The following is a 9,724-nucleotide window of genomic DNA, read 5'->3' as shown; positions in this document are numbered from 1 at the left end:
AAAATAACAGAATACTTAGGAATAAATTCAAACATGGAGGTGAAAGACCTATATGCTAGAAACTATAAGACACTGATGAAAGCAAATGAAGAAGTCACAAATTAATGGAACAATCTTGTGTTTATGGGTTAGAAGAAATAGTGGTGTTAAAATGTCCATTTACCCAAATTATTCTACAAAATCAATGCAATCTGTGCCAAAATTCCAATGGCACTTTTCACAGAAAGAGAAATGATCCTAAAATTTGTACTGAAACACTAAAGCAACTTTAAGAGAAACAAAGCTATAGGCATCACACATATTGATTTCAAACTATATTACAAAGATACAGTAATCAAAACAATATGATACAGATATTTTTTAAAAAGCACATATAACAGTGGAACAGAACAGGGAGCCCAGAAATAAACCCATGTGTATATGGTCAACTAATCCTTGACAAGGAGGCAAGAACACACAATAGAAAAAGGATAGTCTCTTGAATAAATGATACTGAAAAAAATAGGATAGCCACATACAAAGAAATGAAGATGGATCATATCTTATACTACTCAAAAAAATTAAATCAGAATGGATTAAAATTTAATTGTAAGACCTGGAACTAGAATTTGTGGAAGAAAAGATAGGAAAAAGCTCTTTTTTTTTTTTTTTTTCCCAATTTATTTATTTTCAGAAAAACAGTATTCATTATTTTTTCACCACACCCAGTGCTCCATGCAAGCTGTGCCCTCTATAATACCCACCACCTGGTACCCCAACCTCCCACCCCCCCCGCCACTTCAGACCCCTCAGACTGTTTTTCAGAGTCCATAGTCTCTCATGGTTCACCTCCCCTTCCAATTTACCCAAATTCCCTACTACTCTCTAACGCCCCTTGTCCTCCATGCTATTGGTTATGCTCCACAAATGAGTGAAACCATATGATAATTGACTCTCTCTGCTTGACTGATTTCACTCAGCATAATCTCTTCCAGTCCCGTCCATGTTGCTACAAAAGTTGGATATTCGTCCTTTCTGATGGAGGCATAATACTCCATAGTGTATATGGACCACATCTTCCTTATCCATTCATCCGTTGAAGGGCATCTTGGTTCTTTCCATAGTTTGGCGACTGTGGCCATTGCTGCTATAAACATTGGGGTACAGATGGCCCTTCTTTTCACGACATCTGTATCTTTGGGGTAAATACCCAGGAGTGCAATTGCAGGGTCATAGGGAAGCTCTATTTTTAATTTCTTGAGGAATCTCCACACTGTTCTCCAAAGAGGCTGCACCAACTTGCATTCCCACCAACAGTGCAAGAGGGCTCCCCTTTCTCCACATCCTCTCCAACACATGTTGTTTCCTGTTTTGTTAATTTTGGCCATTCTAACTGGTGTAAGGTGATATCTCAATGTGGTTTTAATTTGAATCTCCCTGAGGGCTAATGATGATGAGCATTTTTTCATGTGTCTGATAGCCATTTGTATTTCTTGATTGGAGAAGTGTCTGTTCATATCTTCTGCCCATTTTTTGATGTGTTTGTCTGTTTCGTGTGGGTTGAGTTTGAGGAGTTCATTATAGATCCTGGATATCAACCTTTTGTCTGTACTGTCATTTGCAAATATCTTCTCCCATTCCGTGGGTTGCCTCTTTGTTTTTTTGACTGTTTCCTTTGCTGTGCAGAAGCTTTTGATTTTGATGAAGTCCCAGAAGTCTATTTTCGCTTTTGTTTCCTTTGCCTTTGGAGACGTATCTTGAAAGAAGTTGCTGTGGCTGATATCGAAGAGATTACTGCCTATGTTCTCCTCTAAGATTCTGATAGATTCCTGTCTCACGTTGAGGTCTTTTATCCATTTTGAGTTGATCTTTGTGTACGGTGTAAGAGAATGGTCGAGTTTCATTCTTCTACATATAGCTGTCCAGCTTTCCCAGCACCATTTATTGAAGAGACTGTCTTTTTTCCACTGTATATTTTTTCCTGTTTTGTCGAAGATTAATTGACCATAGAGTTGAGGGTCCATATCAGGGCTCTCTACTCTGTTCCACTGGTCTATGTGTCTGTTTTTATGCCAGTACCATGCTGTCTTGGTGATCACAGCTTTGTAATAAAGCTTGAAATCAGGTAAGGTGATGCCGCCAGCTTTATTTTTGTTTTTCAACGTTTCCTTAGCGATTCGGGGTCTCTTCTGATTCCATACAAATTTTAGGATTATTTGCTCCAGCTCTTTGAAGAATGCCGGTGGAATTTTGATCGGAATGGCATTAAAAGTATAGATTGCTCTAGGCAGTATAGACATTTTAACGATGTTTATTCTTCCGATCCAAGAGCATGGAATGGTCTTCCATCTTTTTGTGTCTTCTTCAATTTCTTTCATGAGTGTTCTATAGTTCCTCAAGTATAGATCCTTTACCTCTTTAGTTAGGTTTATTCCCAGGTATCTTATGGTTCTTGGTGCTATAGTAAATGGAATCGATTCTCTAATTTCCCTTTCTGTATTTTCCTTGTTAGTGTATAAGAAAGCCACTGATTTCTGCACATTGACTTTGTATCCTGCCACGCTGCTGAATTGCTGTATGAGTTCTAGTAGTTTGGGGGTGGAGTCTTTTGGGTTTTCCATATAAAGAATCATGTCATCTGCGAAGAGAGAGAGTTTGACTTCTTCATTACCAATTTGGATACCTTTTATTTCTCTCTGTTGTCTGATTGCTGTTGCTAGGACTTCTAATACTATGTTGAACAAGAGTGGTGAAAGTGGGCATCCTTGTCTTGTTCCTGATCTCAACGGGAAGGCTGCAAGCTTTTTCCCATTGAGGATGATATTTGCTGTGGGTCTTTCATAGATAGATTTGATGAGGTTCAGGAATGTTCCCTCTATCCCTATACTTTGAAGCGTTTTAATCAGGAACGGATGTTGGATTTTGTCAAATGCTTTTTCTGCATCAATTGAGAGGACCATGTGGTTCTTCTCTCTTCTCATATTAATTTGTTGTATCACATTGATTGATTTACGAATGTTGAACCATCCTTGTAGCCCAGGGATGAATCCCACCTGATCATGGTGGATAATCTTTTTAATGTGTTGTTGGATCCTGTTGGCTAGGATCTTGTTGAGAATCTTAGCATCCATATTCATCAGTGATATTGGTCTGAAATTCTCCTTTTTGGTATGGTCCTTGCCTGGTTTGGGGATCAGGGTAATGCTGGCTTCATAGAAAGAGTCTGGAAGTTTTCCTTCTGCTTCAATTTTTTGAAACAGCTTCAGGAGAATAGGTGTTATTTCTTCTTGGAAGGTTTGGTAGAATTCCCCAGGGAATCCGTCAGGTCCTGGGCTCTTGTTTTTTGGGAGATTTTTGATCACTGCTTCAATCTCGTTATTAGATATCGGTCTATTCAGGTTGTCGATTTCTTCCTGGTTCAATTTTGGTAGTTTATATTTTTCCAGGAATGCATCCATTTCATCTAGGTTGCTAAGCTTATTGGCATATAACTGTTCGTAGTAACTTCTGATGATTGTTTCTACTTCCTTGGTGTTAGTTGTGATCTCTCCCCTTTCATTCATAATTTTATGAATTTGGGATTTCTCTCTTTTCTTTTGGATTAGTGTAGCCAGTGGCTTATCGATCTTATTGATTCTTTCAAAAAACCAGCTTCTAGTTTCATTGATACGTTCTACTGTATCTCTGGTTTCTCCCTCATTGATCTCAGCTCTAATCTTGATGATTTCCCTTCTTATGTGTGGAGTTGGTTTGATTTGTTGTTGATCCTCCAGTTCTTTAAGGTGTAGAGACAGCTGGTGTGTTCTGGATTTTTCAATTTTTTTGAGCAAGGCTTGGATGGCTATATATTTTCCCCTTAGGACCGCCTTTGCTGTATCCCATAGGTTTTGGACCGAAGTGTCTTCATTCTCATTGGTTTCCATGAATTGTTTCAGTTCTTCTTTGATCTCCTGGTTGATCCAAGCATTCTTAAGCAAGGTGGTCTTTAGCTTCCAGGTGTTTGAGTTCCTTCGGAACTTTTCCTTGTGATTGAGCTCCAGTTTCAAAGCATTGTGATCTGAGAATATGCAGGGAATAATCTCAGTCTTTTGGTATCGGCTGAGTCCTGATTTGTGACCCAGTATGTGGTCTATTCTGGAGAAGGTTCCGTGTGCACTTGAGAAGAATGAGTATTCTGCTGTTTTAGGGTGGAATGTTCTGTATATATCTATGAGGTCCATCTGGTCCAATGTGTCGTTCAATGCTCTTGTTCCTTTATTGATTTTCTGCTTCGATGATCTGTCTAATTCTGAAAGAGGCGTGTTAAGATCACCTACGATTAGTGTATTCATATCAATATGACTCTTTATCTTGATTAACAGTTTTCTTAAGTAATTGGCTGCTCCCATATTGGGAGCATAGATATTTACAATTGTTAGATCATCTTGGTGGATAGTCCCTTTAAGGATTATGTAGTGTCCTTCTGTATCTCTGACTACAGTCTTTAGTTTGAAGTCTAATTTATCTGATATGAGAATCGCTACCCCAGCCTTCTTTTGAGTCCCATTGGCATGAAAGATGCTTCTCCACCCCTTCACTTTCAGTCTGCGTGTATCTTTAGGTTCGAAATGGGTCTCTTGTAGACAGCATATGGATGGGTCCTGTCGTTTTATCCAATCTGCAACCCTGTGCCGTTTTATGGGTGCATTTAGGCCATTCACATTGAGAGTGATTATTGATAGATACGTTTTTATTGACATCGAGTTACCTTTGAAGTCTTTCTTTCTGTAGACTGTCTCTATATTTCTGTTCAATGCTATTCTTGGGATTTTTCCTCTTTTATAGAACCCCCCTTAATATTTCCTGCAGTATCGGCTTGGTGGTTGCATAGTCTTTTAAGTCTTGCCGGTCTTGGAAACTCTTTATCTCTCCATCCATTTTGAATGTCAGTCTTGCTGGATAAAGTATTCTTGGCTGCATGTTCTTCTCATTTAGTGCCCTGAATATATCTTGCCAGCCTCTTCTGGCTTGCCAGGTCTCTGTGGACAGGTCTGACGTTATTCTGATGGGCTTCCCTCTGTAAGTAAGGAGCCTCTTTGCCCTGGCAGCTTTCAAGAGATTATACCTACAATTATAATTTCTCAATTTGACTATCAGGTGTCGTGATGTTTTTTTGGAGTGTATAATCTTGGGTGGAGACCGTTCAGCCTCTAGTACATGAACGCTGGTTTCATTCGCGAGACTCGGAAAGTTTTCATGAAGGACTTGTTCCACGACATCTTCTAGACTTCTTTCTTTCTCCTCCCCTTCAGGAATTCCAATAATTCTGACGTTGGAACGCTTCATGGCATCACTTATTTCCCTAATTCTGCTTTCGTGGGATCTAAGCTGTTTGTTCCAGGCTTCCTCCTGATCCTTTCTCTCTATCTGTTTGTCTTCCAGATCACTAATTCTATCTTCTGTCTCAGTTACCCTAGCTTTGAGAGAGTTTAGATTGGATTGGAACTCATTGAGAGCATTGTGGACCTCCTCCCTGGTAGCTTTAAGCTCCGCCCTAACATTGTGAACATCCTGTCTGGTCGCTTTCAGTTCGGCTCTAATCAATTCTGTTTGGTCATCCATGGCTTTCTCCAACCTAGCTATTGCCTGGATAATTGTTAGCCTGAATTCTCTTTCCGACATATTGTCTATGTTGATAGCCGTTAGCTCTGTTGCGGAAGGTCCATCCTCTGTATTTTTCTTCTGTTGGGCATTCCTCCTCCTAGTCATTTTGGTGGGAGAAGACTGAACAGATGTAGCTGGATGTATCAACTCTGGTGCAGTCAAGGTGCACCCTGGAACACTTCCTGATCTCCGTCTCAGAAGCCTCAGTCTGGGTGCAGAAGCTGAATAAATTCCCCCTTGGACGCTGGCAGTGCAGGTTCCAAGTTAAAGACCCTGGGGGCGCAGGATCTTTTGCTCGTCCCCAAAGCCAAGGCAGTGGCGGCTGTCTGGGAGCTCCTGACCGCCAGAGAGGTTCCAAGCAGCGATCGCACACTGAGATTTTGCCGCTGGCCAGGGCTGGGAGTGCCCGGCTTGCGCGCACCTCTTTTCAGAGGCGGCTGTGGGTCGGGCGCGCGTCTGGGGCACTGAGAACGGGGCGCTGGTCCATAAGCCGCAGGCTGGGCTTTTGCGCGCCTCTGTCCGGGGAAGAGTTTCGCGGGCGCGCGGCTTAGACTTTGAAACAATGGCCCGGGTCAAGAAGCGCCCCAGGGCCTTAGAAACCCAGGAGAGCTGGAGCGACGTGCACGCGCATCTCAAGCTTTGTGGTAGGGCTAGCGCGCGTTCTGCAGACCGGCTCCCATCCCCTCACAGGAGCCGGAACCCCGCGCTCTGGGGCACGCTGGCGGCTTAGGGACCAGGAGCCGGTTTCTCCGCCGCACTCTCTCTGCCTCCGCGCCGGGGAGGCCGTCTGGGACCGGGGACTCAAGCCCCTGTCCCTAGCCGCCCCGATTCCCACAATTTGCCCCCGCGATCCTTTGCTCTTTTGGAGTGCTTTCAACCAGTCTCCGAGTTAATGCTGGTCCCCAGACGCAGGGCACTCTCGCTCGTATCGGGGTATTACTTTTGCACCTGTCGCCTCTGGTGGCTCCCTCCCCCTTTTGTTTATCTTCCGATATCAGTCCGCTGTTCCCATTCCGCTTTACCTGCTCACTGGCGTCTTCTGCCCCTGTAGAGATCCAGACGTGTATAATTCTGATCTCAGGCTGATTTCATGGGTGATCAGAGTTCTTTGGTAGGTAATCAGCTCACTTTGGGGTACCAGCTGAAAAGACGCCTCTTCCTAGTACCCCGCCATCTTGTCCCCCCCTGGAAAAAGCTCTTTGATACATGTCTTAGCTATGATTTTTTGGATCTGACTCCAAAAGCATAGGTAACAAAAGCTGAACTAAATAAGTAGGACTCTACCAAATTTTTAAAACTTCTGCAAAGTAAATGAAACAGTCAATAAATTGAAAAGGGAACCTACAGAATAGGAGAAAATATTTGCAACCCAGGTATCTGTTAAGGAGGTAATATCCAATGTATATATAAACTCATACAACTAAATAGCAAAAAGCAAATAATATAATTTTAAAAATAGACAAATGAGGAGGGAGGAGTCAAGATGGCGGAGAAGTAGCAGGCTGAGACTACTTCAGCTAGCAGATCTGCTAGATAGCTTATCTAAAGATTGCAAACACCTGCAAATCCATCGGCAGATCGAAGAGAAGAAGAACAGCAATTCTAGAAACAGAAAAACAACCACTTTCTGAAAGGTAGGACTGGCGGAGAAGTGAATCCAAAGCGAGGGGAAGATAGACCCCGGGGGGAGGGGCCGGCTCCCGGCAAGCGGCGGAGCAACGAAGCACAAAATCAGGCCTTTTAAAAGTCTGTTCCGCTGAGGGACATTGCTCCAGAGGCTAAACCAGGGCGAAGCCCACGCTGGGTCAGCATGGCCTCAGGTTCCGCAGGGTCGCAGAAGGATCGGGGGTGTCTGAGTGTTGCAGAGCTTGCGGGTATTCGAACGGGAAAGCTGGCTGCAGAGACAGAGCCGACAGTAAGCTCGCAGCTCGGGGGTACCTTGAACCGGTCGCAAGCTCGGTGAGCTCGGAGCGCGGCCGGAGGTTAGGCAGACGCGAGTTACTAGGAGCTGTTCGCTGAGGGCGCACTGGGGAGCGGGGCCCTGGGCTCTCGGCTCCTCCAGGCCGGAGACCAGGAGGCCGCCATTTGTATTCCCGTCCTCCGGAACTCTACGGAAAGCGCTCAGGGAACAAAGCTCCTGAAAGCAAACCCGAGCGGATTACTCAGCCCGGCCCCTGGTAAGGGCGGTGCAGTTCCGCCTGGGGCAAAGACACTTAAGAATCAATACAACAGGCCCCTCCCCCAGAAGATCAACAAGAAATCCAGGCAAGACCAAGTTCACCTACCAAGGAGTGCAGTTTCAATACCAAGGAGAGCAGCAGAATTCCAGAAGAGGAGAAAGCAAAGCACGGAACTCATTGCTTTCTCCCTGTGATTTTTTTAGTCTTGCAGTTAAAGTAATTTTTTTCTTTTTCATTTTTTTTTCTCTTCTTTCGCTAAAAAATTTTTTTAACTTTTACTCTTTTCCTTTTTAACGTTTTTTAACTAGTTTATCTAATATATATATATATATATTTCTTTTTTATACTTTTCTTTATTCATTTTCTTTTTTTTCCTTTCTTTCTTTTTGAACCTCTTTTTATCCTCTTTCTCCCCCCTCACGATTTGGGATCTCTTCTGATTTGGTTAAAGCATATTTTCCTGGGGCTGTTGCCACCCGTTTAGTATTTTACTTGCTCCTTCATATACTCTTACCTGGACAAAATGACAAGGCGGAAAAATTCACCACAAAAAAAAGAAAAAGAGGCAGTACCAAAGGCTAGGGACCTAATCAATACAGACATTGATAATATGTCAGATCTAGAGTTCAGAATGACAATTCTCAAGGTTCTAGCCGGGCTCGAAAAAGGCATGGAAAATATTAGAGAAACCCTCTTGGGAGATATAAAAGCCCTTTCTGGAGAAATAAAAGAACTAAAATCTAACCAAGTTGAAATCAAAAAAGCTATTAATGAGGTGCAATCAAAAATGGAGGCTCTCATTGCTAGGATAAATGAGGCAGAAGAGAGAATTAGCGATATAGAAGATCAAATGACAGAAAATAAAGAAGCTGAGCAAAAGAGGGACAAACAGCTACTGGACCACGAGGGGAGAATTCAAGAGATAAGTGACACCATAAGACGAAACAACATTAGAATAAATGGGATTCCAGAAGAAGAAGAAAGAGAGAGGGTAGCAGAAGGTATACTGAGGAGAATTATTGGGGAGAATTTCCCCAATATGGCAAAGGGAACGAGCATCAAAATTCAGGAGGTTCAGAGAACATCCCTCAAAATCAATAAGAATAGGCCCACACCCCGTCACCTAATAGTAAAATTTACAAGTCTTAGTGACAAAGAGAAAATCCTGAAAGCAGCCCGGGAAAAGAAGTCTGTAACATACAATGGTAAAAATATTAGATTGGCAGCTGACTTATCCATAGAGACCTGGCAGGCCAGAAAGAGCTGGTATGATATTTTCAGAGCACTAAACGAGAAAAACATGCAGTCAAGAATACTATATCCAGCTAGGCTATCATTGAAAATAGAAGGAGAGATTAAAAGCTTCCAGGACAAACAAAAACCGAAAGAACTTGCAAACACCAAACCAGCTCTACAGGAAATATTGAAAGGGGTCCTCTAAGCAAAGAGAGAACCTACAAGTGGTATATCAGAAAGGAACAGAGACAATATACAGTAACAGTCACCTTACAGGCAATACAATGGCACTAAATTCATATCTCTCAATAGTTACCCTCAATGTTAATAGGCTAAATGCCCCAATCAAAAGACACAGGGTATCAGAATGGATAAAAAAACAAAACCCATCTATATGTTGACTCCAAGAAACTCATTCTAAGCCCTAAGACACCTCCAGATTTAAAGTGAGGGGGTGGAAAAGAATTTACCATGCTAATGGACATCAGAAGAAAGCAGGAGTGGCAATCCTTATATCAGATCAATTAGATTTTAAGCCAAAGACTATAATAAGAGATGAGGAAAGACACTATATCATACTCAAAGGCTCTGTCCAACAAGAAGATCTAACAATTTTAAATATCTATGCCCCCAACATGGGAGCAGCCAACTATATAAACCAAATAATAACAAAATCAAAGAAACAC

The sequence above is a fragment of the Neovison vison genome, chromosome 2, assembly GCF_020171115.1.
Source record: "Neovison vison isolate M4711 chromosome 2, ASM_NN_V1, whole genome shotgun sequence".
Taxonomy (NCBI): domain Eukaryota; kingdom Metazoa; phylum Chordata; class Mammalia; order Carnivora; family Mustelidae; genus Neogale; species Neogale vison.
The sequence above is the reverse complement of the archived record's forward strand: the minus strand, read 5'-3'. Positions refer to the sequence as shown.